The sequence below is a fragment of the Triticum aestivum genome, chromosome 3A (genome assembly GCF_018294505.1).
Source record: "Triticum aestivum cultivar Chinese Spring chromosome 3A, IWGSC CS RefSeq v2.1, whole genome shotgun sequence".
In the NCBI taxonomy this organism is placed as follows: Eukaryota; Viridiplantae; Streptophyta; class Magnoliopsida; order Poales; family Poaceae; genus Triticum; species Triticum aestivum.
The window spans coordinates 310492129-310503489 of NC_057800.1; positions in this window are offsets into that span (position 1 = coordinate 310492129).

Below are 11361 nucleotides of genomic sequence, written 5' to 3' on the forward strand. Positions count from 1 at the left end.
CGTGAGATCCGTTAGTATAAGAATAATAAATCAGTACTATAAGTACTGTATCAAACCAATTCATATTTTGTTCTTGTATTATATCTACTGTATTCCAACTTTTCTATGGCAAAAAGTCATCAAAGAAAACCATAGATCCATCAAAATAAGCACACAACACAAAGAAAACAGAATCTATCAAAACAGAACAGTCTGTAGCAATCTGACTATTTCGAATACTTATGTAACTCCAAAAATTCCGAAATATTAGGAAGACTTGAAAAATTTGTATAATGATCAACTGCAAGTGGAATGGGTATTTTATTGCTCTCTGGTAAAACATGAAAATTATTTTCGTGGGCATAAAAGTTTCTGTTTTTTCAGCAAGATCAAACAATTATCACCCAAGAAGATCCTAAAGGTTTTACTTGGCACAAACACTAATTAAAACATAAAAACACAATCATAACAGTAGCATAATTGTGTTAACACTCAAGAACAGAAAGCAAAAATAAAATTTATTCGTTGATTTGCCTCCCAACAAGCGCTATAGTTTTACGCCCTTAGCTAGGCATAAAGCAAGGATCTAATTTGTGTCATCCTTCTTATTAACCTTCTTAGATGTGTGTTCATCATGGGGTTTTGTGAACACAACATAAAAGACATTATCCATAGAAACCTTAGCATTCCTAAGTTGATGTTCATCATACCCTTTTTGATTTCCCGCAACAATCCAAGAGTAATGTTGATTTACATTATTGAAAACTTGTTGGAATATATCTAGAACGGGGACTTCCTTTTTAAGATTCTCATCAAAGATTTTATTATCCCCCGGCAAGTGTCTTAAAGCATAATCACTATTGTAGAGAATTTAATCTATCACAGGTTTTTCATGATTCATACCATAAAAAAAATTTCCCTAGCTTCCCGTATTATGTAGTCAAATTTATTCATAAGGACAAGAGTGGCCAACTTTTCAGCTCTAGGACTGTTTATAACAGGAAGCTCAAAAAACAATCTTTGCAAAGTAGGATGGGGACTAATAAATTTACTTTCAAGTTTCTGAACTAGTGCTAAAATAGCATCTGCATAAGATCTAGTAGTTTTAATTATAGGAGCATCATCAAGACTTAGATTCCCAACACAATTGAAAAATTCTTGGATACGTTCTTTTCGCATAATGTTCCCTTGCCCTAAGATAAAAGCTTTAGCATCCAGATTGCCCGTACGTCCAATCTTAGGAGTAAGGCCATCATATGTTGGTGCCATACCGAAATCACTCATGATTGCAAGCAAAGGATAAATCTGACGAGAAAACGGCGAACGGAGAATGAGGGGCGAATAAAACGACATTTTTTTGTGTAGTGGGGGAGAGGAAAATGAGAGGCAAATGGAAAATAATGTAAATTGCAAGGATATGAGATTTGTGATTAGGAACCTGGTATATGTTGAAGATCCTCCTCGACAACGGTGCCAGAAATTCCTTTTGATGTCGCTTGAAGCTACGTCGGTATTTCCCCAAAGAGGAAGGGATGATGCGGCACAGCGGTGGTAGGTATTTCCCTCATATATGAAACCAAGGTTATTGAACTAGTAGGAGAACCAAGCAACACAGCATAAACAACATCTGCACACAAATAACAACTTCTCGCAACCCGACGTGTTAAAGGGGTTGTCAATCCCTTCCGGGGTATGACGCCTCAAGATAGGCAAACAGACGTGAGGTAAATTTGTACTAGATTGATAGATCGAACACCAAATAAATAAATAAGAATAAATTGCAGCAAGGTATTTTCGGGTTTCTGGTTTAGTAAATCTGAAAATAAAAGCAAAGGAAAATAGATCGCAAAGGCAGATATATGAGAAAGAAGACCCAGGGGCCGTAGGTTTCACTAGTGGCTTCTCTTGAGAAAAATAGCAAAGCGGTGGGTAAACGAATTATTGTTGGGAAATTGATAGAACTTCAAATACTCATGACGATATCTAGGTAATGATCATTATATAGGCATCACGTCCAAGATTAGTAGACTGACTCCTGCCTGCATCTACTACTATTACTCCACACATCGACCGCTATCCAGCATCCATCTAGTGTATTAAGTTCATGGAAAAACGGAGTAATGCAATAAGAACGATGACATGATGTAGACAAGATCTATCTACATAGAGATAGACCCCATAGTTTTATCCTTAGTAGCAATGATACATACGTGTTGTTTCCCTTTTGTCACTGAGATCAAGCACCATAAGATCAAACCCACTACAAAGCACCTCTTCCCATTGCAAGATGAATAGATCAAGTTGGCCAAACAAAACCCAAATATCGGAGAATAAATATTAGGCTATAAGCAATCATGCATATAAGAGATCAAAGAAACTCAAATAACTTTCATGGATATAAAAAGATATGACTGATCATAAACTCAAAGTTCATCAGATCCCAACAAACGCATCACAAAAGAGTTATATGATACGTCTCCAACGTATCTACTTTTCCAAACACTTTTGCCCTTGTTTTGGACTCTAACTTACAAGATTTGAATGGAACAAACCCGTATTGACGCTGTTTTCAGCAGAATTGCCATGGTGTTATTTTTGTGCAGAAATAGAAGTTCTCGGAATGACCTGAAAATCCATGGAGACATGTTTTGGAATTAATAAAAAATACTGGCGACAGAATCGGCATCAGGGGGCCCACACCCTGTCCACGAGGGTGCAGGGCGCCCCCCATGGGGCGCGCCCCTGCCTCGTGGGCCCCCTGGGACTCCACCGACCTCAACCCTAACTCCATATATTCATGTTTGGGGAGAAAAAAATCAAAGAGAAGGATTCATCGCATTTTACGATACGTAGCCGCCGCCAAGCCCTAATATTCCTCGGCAGGGCTGAGCTAGAGTCCGTTCGGGGCTCCGGAGAGGGGAACCTATCGCCATCGTCATCATCAACCATCCTCCATCACCAATTTCATGATGCTCACCATCGTGCGTGAGTAATATCATCGTAGGCTTGCTGGACGGTGATGAGCTGGATGAGATTTACCATGTAATCGAGTTAGTTTTGTTAGGGTTTGATCCCTAGTATCCATTATGTTCTAAGATTGATGTTGCTATGACTTTGCTATGCTTAATGCTTGTCACTAGGGCCCGAGTGCCATGATTTCAGATCTGAACCTATTACGTTTTCATGAATATATGTGAGTTCTTGATCCTATCTTGCCAGTCAATAGTCACCTACTATGTGTTATGATCCAGCAACCCCGAAGTGACAATAATCGGGACCACTCCCGGTGATGACCGTAGTTTGAGGAGTTCATGTATTCACTAAGTGTTAATGCTTTGGTTCGGTACTTTATTAAAAGGAGGCCTTAATATCCCTTAGTTTCCAATAGGACCCCGCTCCCACGGGAGGGTAGGACAAAAGATGCCATGCAAGTTCTTTTCCATAAGCATGTATGACTATATTCGGAATACATGCCTACATTACATTGATGAACTGGAGCTAGTTCTATGTCACCCTATGTTATAACTGTTGCATGAGGAATTGCATCTGACATAATTATCCATCATTGATCCATTGCCTATGAGCTTTTCACATATTGATCTTTGCTGAGTTACTTTTCCGTTGCCACTGTTACGATTGCTACAAAAACTGCTACTGTTACTTTTGCCACCATTACCGTTACTTCCGTACTACTTTACTACTAAATATTTTGCTGCAGATATTAAGTCTTTCAGGTGTGGTTGAATTGACAACTCAACTGCTAATACTTGAGAATATTCTTTGGCTCCCCTTGTGTCGAATCAATAAATTTGGGTTGAATACTCTTCCTCGAGAACTGTTGCGATCCCCTATACTTGTGGGTTATCAAGACTATTTTCTGGCGCCATTGCCAAGGAGCATAGCTCTATTCTTTGAGTCACTTGTAATTTATATCTGCTGATCAGTATGAGGAACTTGAAAGATGAAAGAACCAATATTTTCCCCTCGACTACGAGGGGAGGTAAGGAACTGCCATCTAGCTCTGCACTTGATTTACCTTCTGTTATGAGTAAATTTGCGACACCTACACCTGTTATTGATTTTGATATGTCACATGTTATTGATGATGCCACTTCTGCTATGCATGATGCTTATAATGAAACTACTTCTATGCTTGATAATACCGTGCCATTAGGTGAATTTCTTGATGAACAACTTGCTAGGGTTAGAGAAAATGAAATTATTGAAACAGATAATATTGATGAAAGTGATGATGAAGATTCTCCCCCTAGATATGAATTACGTGATGTGCTGGAGGGTTATGTTATAGATGAAGAAACTGCTAGAGACCTTTTTGCTTCCAAAGATAGATATGATCTTAAGAAACTATTAGCTAAGCTGAAAGAAAAGTCTTTGAATGCTAGAATGAAATATGACCCTGCTTTTGCTACTTCACCTATCTGTATTTCTGATAAGGATTATGATTTCTCTATCGATCCTGAGTTAATTACTTTGGTTGAATCTGATCCTTTTTATGAATCTGAAACTGTTGTGGCACATCTTACTAAACTGAATGATATAGCCACCCTATTCACTCATGAGGAAAAAATTCGTTACTACTATATCCTTAAGTTATTTCCATTCTCATTAAAGGGTGATGCTAAAATATGGTTTAATTCTCTTGCTCCTGGTTGTGTGCGTAGTCCCCAGGCTATGATTCATTACTTCTCTGCTAAATATTTCCCCGTTCATAAGAAACAAGCTACCTTAAGGGAAATATATATTTTTTTGCAAATTGAAGAAGAGAGTCTCCCACAAGCTTGGGGGTGGCTTCTCCGATTACTTAATTCTTTGCCCGATCATCCTCTCAAGAAAAATGAAATACTTGATATCTTTTATAATGGACTAACCGATGCTTCCAGAGACCACCTGGATAGTTGTGCTGGTTGTGTTTTCAGGGAAAGAACTGTTGAGCAAGCTGAATTGCTATTGAATAATATATTGAGTAATGATAATGATTGGACACTTCCTGAACCAACTCCTAAGAAGAAAAGGGGTATTCTATTTCTCAGTCCTGAAGATACACAAGAGGCAAAGAAATCTATGAAAGAAAATGGTATTAAAGCTGAATATGTTAAGAATTCACCACTTATTGAAGAAATACATGGTCTTAATAACCCGACACAGGTAGTAAAGGTCAATTCTCTCTATAGATTTGATGAAGGTGATATTCCTCGTAATAAGTCTGCTAGCCAATGCTTGGATGAGTTTGATAATTTTATTGTTAAACAAGAAAACTTCAATGCTTATGTTGGTAGACAATTGAAATGTAATGCTTATATGGTTGAACACTTGAGTGATTATATGTCTAGAGTTAAAGGTGACCTTAAACTTATTACTAAACATGCTTCTATGGTTACCACTCAGGTAGAACAAGTGCTTAAAGCACAAGATGATTTGCTTAATGAATTAAATAATAAGAAAAATGATAATGCTGTCAGAGTTATGACTAGAGGGGGTAAAATGACTCAGGAACCTTTGTATCCTGAGGGCCACACTAAGAGAGTTGCGCAAGTTTCTCAAAGAACTAATGTTGATGCACCTAGTCCTTCTAAGACGAAGAAAAATAAAAATGATAGGACTTTGCATGCTTCTAGTAAACCTATTGTTGACACACCTAACAATCCCAATGATATTCTCTGATGCTGAAACACAATCTGGTACTGAACATGAACCTAGTAATAATGTTAATGATGATGTTCATATTGATGCTCAACCTAGCAATAATAATGATGTAGAGATTGAACCTGCCGTTCATCTTGATAACCCACAATCAAAGAACCAACGTTATGATAAGAGAGACTTCGTTGCTAGGAAGCACGGTAAAGGAAGAGAACCATGGGTTCAGAAACCCATGCCTTTTCGTCCTAAACCATCCAAGAAAAAGGATGATGAGGATTTTGCACACTTTGCTGAAATGATTAGACCTATCTTTTTGCGTATGCGTTTGACTGATATGCTTAAAATGAATCTTTATGCTAAGTATATGAAAGATATTGTTACAAATTAAAGAAAGATACCAGAAGCTGAAATTTCCACCATGCTTGCCAATTATACTTTTAAAGGTATAATACCAAATAAACTAGGAGAACCCGGAGTACCAACTAAACCATGCTCCATTAAAAGAAACTATGTTAAAACTGCTTTATGTGATCTTGGAGCCGGTGTTAGGGTTATGCCTCTCTCTTTATATCGTAGACTTGATTTGAATAAGTTGACACCTACTGAAATATCTTTGCAAATGACCGATAAATCAACTGCTATACCTGCCAGTATCTGTGAGGATGTGCCTATTGTGGTTGCAAATGTTACTATTTTAACAGACTTTGTTATTCTTGATATTCCCGAGGAGGATAGTATGTCGATTATCCTTGGTAGACCCTTTTTTAATACTACAGGGGCTGTTATTGATTGCAACAAAGGCAGCGTCACTTTTCATGTTAATGGTAATGAGCATACGATACACATTCTGAGGAAACAACCTCAAGTCCACAGTATCAATTCAATTGGAAAAATTTCAACGATTACTATTGGAGGTTTTGAATTCCCTCTTCCTACTGTCAAGAAGAAATATGATATTCATATTGTTGGGGACATGCATATCCCCATTGAGGTAACCTAGTGTTATTAAAAAATTCTCCAGTTTCATGATATTCAGAAAGAGTTTGTTAACAAGACTTGATCAACCTTGTTAGTGGATTCCTTTTGATGAGCATGAGATGGATGAAGTTAGAAGGCACAACTCTATGTACCCTCCTTTACTTTCTGTTATTTAGATTAAATAAAGCAAAAATAGTATTTTCTGTCTATTTTCTGAATTATCCTTGCAATAAAAATACCTCGGAAATAAAAGTTCTCCAAATGTCCTGAAAATGAAATACGATTTTTTGTAGAATATTTAAGAATTTCTGGCACTCAGAACACACCAGGAGGCCCCACCATTTGGACATGAGGATACAGGGCGCGCCCACCAACTGGCATGCCCCACTACCTTGTGGGCCCCACGTGGACCCCCTCCACTTACTGCAGCACCCACTCACTTCGTCTTCCTCCAGAAAAATCCTCCCATAGCTTAGACCTGTGTTCTAGCTCATCTTGCTACCATTTTCGATCTCTTTGCTCAAAGCTCCATTCACGAAATTGTTTGGGGAGATTGTTCTTCAGTATGTGACTCCTCCAATGGTCCATTTTTGCTGCTAAGGTGACCCTGTTCTTGAGCTTGCATGTCAAATTTATATGGTCAAAAGTAGTTTTAATGCATGATATAGCCTCTAGGCACTTGTGGGAGTAGTTTCTATCAATCTTGTTAAGTTTGGTTCACTTTTATTTTGAGTCACTAAAATTCCAGAAATTTTTCAGAGAAAGAAAAATGCATAGGAAATGTACCAAGGTGGTTCCTCAAGGAAGCAAGGACCAAGGCTCGCGATACATTAGTCGGACGATGAACCAGCGAGGGAAGCTCAAGTGCGGCCTTGTGAATGGCCGTTAGAGGAGTTTATGGTCCAGGCAGGCATCAAGGATGAATTTGACACATATGTGCGCAATGCTGATCTTGAGGACTTCGTGTCAGGTAAGTGCTGATAGTACCACTACCTAACCGATTCCTTTATGAGGAGGTTTAAATTTACATCCTCGCGCAATTCTCACACTGTTTTATTTGATCTTTATGATAAATCATATACCATGGACTTAGAAGATTTTAATACTGCTTGTAAACTCCCGCAGTGGGGCAATGTTAGTGAACCTCGCAAATCGGAATATAAAGGCTTTCTTGCTAGTATCACTGCGGGGGAATAGGGAAATCACACAAGCTACCATAGGGAGCATTCATTTCCCTTCCATACATTATTTTGCTCTCTTTATAGGTAGATGCATTAATGGTAAAGATGAGGCTTGTCACATGTGTGTTCCAGATCTTAGTGTCCTTAGGAGTGCGGTATTAGGTGATAAACAATATAACTTGGGGGCCATTGTTGCACGAAGGTTACATCTTAACGGTACAAGTGGAGATTTGTTTGGTGGAATTTATGCAACTCGTATAGCTAATTATCTTGGTATACCCATACATGGAAATGATATGGAGTTGCCTCCTCCTTATCTAGATTATAGTGCTATGGTTCGCCATCAGTTTCTTGAGAGGAATGAATAGTTCCTCCAGTACTGACTAATCTTCGACAAACAACAAACTGTCCATGTTGCCCTCCCTGCTCCTACTTTCTTTAACTTTCAGGAAAAAGGAGATATGTTATAACCAGGGACGAGGCGAACGAGTATGAGAGGAGGACGGAGGCAGCTTGCCTCCAAGCTGCAGCTCTTCAAGCAGTAGCTGCTGCATCTCAGTACAACCCTAGCTACGACTTTGGCTATCCACCAGGCCAGCACTTGTTGGCGTCCTGGGAACGGGGGTCCCAAGGCTTGCCTGCCTGCTGCCCGCGGCGTGGCTAAGCTAGCAGGCCGTACGGCCCACCTTCATCAACAAGGCATCCAAGACCCTCGTGTGGGGCCAAGCCTCGCGAGGCGGACGACACAAGACCTCCTCGGGAGCGGCCTAGTCAGGCAGGCTCACGAGGAGCGGAGATATCAAGGCAAGGCGAACCTCACGAGGCTCTCGTGACGTGAGCCGTGACGATCAACACCAGGTGGGCACCAGGTGGGCGCCAACGCGCACAACATCCTTGTTTCCTCTTTGGTGCTAAGGGAACCATCGCAGGCGAGGAGTACCAAGGCATCACCAAGACCAGAAGGACAGCAGGACGGAGGTCATCGTGGAGCCCAAGACGGTGTCACCACCAGAGCCTTTGGCAGGCGAAGACCACTTTTGTCAGGATAGCTTGTACTAGCTGTCCCCCTTCAAATTGGCTTGCCATTGTTGGCTCCCTTCCCGCTCAAGATTTGGGAGGAGGACCGGGGCCTCTATAAGTAGGACTAGCCACCACCATAGGCAGGGAGAGAGATCTGAGATCACTCTCACCCTCACAAGTTAGCCAAGCACAAGAACACCTCAACCTCAGGAGGCTGTTCTTCCCATTGTATTGGGCATCATCATCCCAAGAGGCAATCCACCACCACCACACTGGAGTAGGGTATTACACCACAACGGTGGCCCGAACCAGTATAAATCTTGTGTCTTTCCGTGTTGCGAGTTCGTCGAGTTCGTCTGTGAGATCTTAGCGAGCTAGGGCGTAGATCGATGGGAGGAAAAGACTTCGCGCACACCCCAGTGTTCGAACCTTAAGGGTTTGCCGGAACCCCACATCGGATATTTGGCGCGCCAGGTAGGGGTGCACCGTAGCTTCCCCTCTATTGATCTGCGCTCCGTCGCCACCACGCTTCACCCACATGGCAGGCGCCCTGCCACCGACTCCGATGGTCAGTGTTGACAACGGGGCCAGGGGGCTCTGAGCCCTGGCCCCCGCCCTGCGGCGGGTGCAGTGGCCGCCCAAGTTTAGGCCGGAGATGCCACCGTGCTACGGCGGCGCGGTGAACCCGTCAACTTTCCTGCTGGCGTACGAGGAGGCCGTCCTCAAAGCCAGGGGTGATGACAAGGTCATGGCCAACTAGCTTCCCATGGCCCTCGCTAGCGAGCCACGCGCCTGGCTGCTCAACCTCCCCGGACCCACGGTGGCAAGCTCCGCGACCTCTTCACTACTCACTACGCGGTGCCGGTGCACCACGCAGTCGTAGCCCTGCTGGGCGGCTCTCAAGCACCGCCATTAGACCGCCACACCAAGCCGTTCCTCCGTAAGATCAAGGCTGCCCCGAGGCGCCTGGGGGCTCCGCCGGCTGGGCTGCGCTAGAGGCCGGCCTTACCTTCAGCTCAAAAGACCACCCCGACTCCACCGCCGGCTCCGGAATGCTCCCGATGAACTACACACCCACCATCTGCAACGTGGTTGTCACCAAGACCCTCATCAACGGTGGTGCTGGCCTCAACTTGCTCTCTATGGAAGCCTTCAGCCTTCTCCATGTGCCACTCGAGCGGCTTGGCCTCAGTAAGCCCTTCTCGGGAGTGGGTGGTGGAGCTGCCCACTCCCTAGGATAGATCCGCCTCCTTGTCACCTTCGGCACACGCGACAACTACCGCACCGAGCTGGTGGACTTCGACATCGCTCGCATCGGTCTCCTGTACAACGCCATCCTCGGGTACCCGGCTCTCGCTCAGTTCATGGCGGCGACTCACCCGGCTTACAACCTCATGAAGATGCCAGGGAGCAGGGGTGTCCTCACCATCAAGGGGGACACTAATGAGGCCGTGATGGTGCTAAGGATCACCACCAAGACCGCGACAGCAGCACAGCTCACCGATGCCGGTACCCCCGCAGCCGGGAAGGCCGCGCCCACCAAGAAGAAGAAGTTGTTCACCCAGGACAAGGCGGAAACCAAGCAGGTGTCGGTCAGCGAGGACGGGTCTTCAAGATCCACCTTTACCATAGGAGCCGGCCTTGACCCGGAACAAGAAGAAGCCCTGGTGAGGTTCTTGCATGCGAACAAGGAGATACTTGCGCGGGAGCCCAATCAGCTGGTAGGGGTCCCGAGGGAGGTGATCCAGCATCATCTAAGGGTATGCCCCAACATCCGCCCCGTGAAGCAGCGAGCGAGGCGGCAGTCCACTGAGAAGCAGGCCTTCATCGTCCAAGAGACACGCAAGCTGGAAGCGGCACGTGCCATCTGAGAGGTCCGATACCACGAATGGCTGGCGAATCCTGTCGTGGTGCCGAAAAAAGGCGGGAAGGAACGGATGTGCGTCGACTTCACTAATATTGACAAAGCCTACCCTCAAGACCCGTTCCCACTCCCGCGCTTCGACCAGATCGTTGACTCCACCGCCGAGTGAGACCTGTTGTGCTTCCTGGATGTGTTCTCAGGGTATCATCAAATCAAGATGGCAGTGGAAGATGTGGAGAAGACGGCCTTCCTGACACCATGTGGGGTGTACTGCTACACCTGCATGCCCTTCGGGCTGCACAACGCGGGCGTGACCTTTCAGCGGTTGATGCACATCGCTCTGGGGCGGCAGCTCGGGAGGAACGCAGAGGCTTACGTCAATCACATAGTGGTCAAGTCTCGTGAGGCAAGGACATTGATTCAAGACTTGGAGGAGACCTTCGAGAGCCTGCGCCAAGTGAACTTAAGGATCAACCCGGAGAAGTGCGTGTTTGGTGTCCCGTCCGGCAAGCTGCTGGGATTCCTTGTATCCCACAGGGGGATCGAGGCGAACCCGGAGAAGGTCAAGGCTATCGAGGACATGAGCCCGCCGCAGACCCTCAAAGAGATGCAGAAGCTAGCAGGGCGGGTTACCGCATTAGGGCATTTCATCTCCAAGCTGGGAGAGCGCGCCTTACC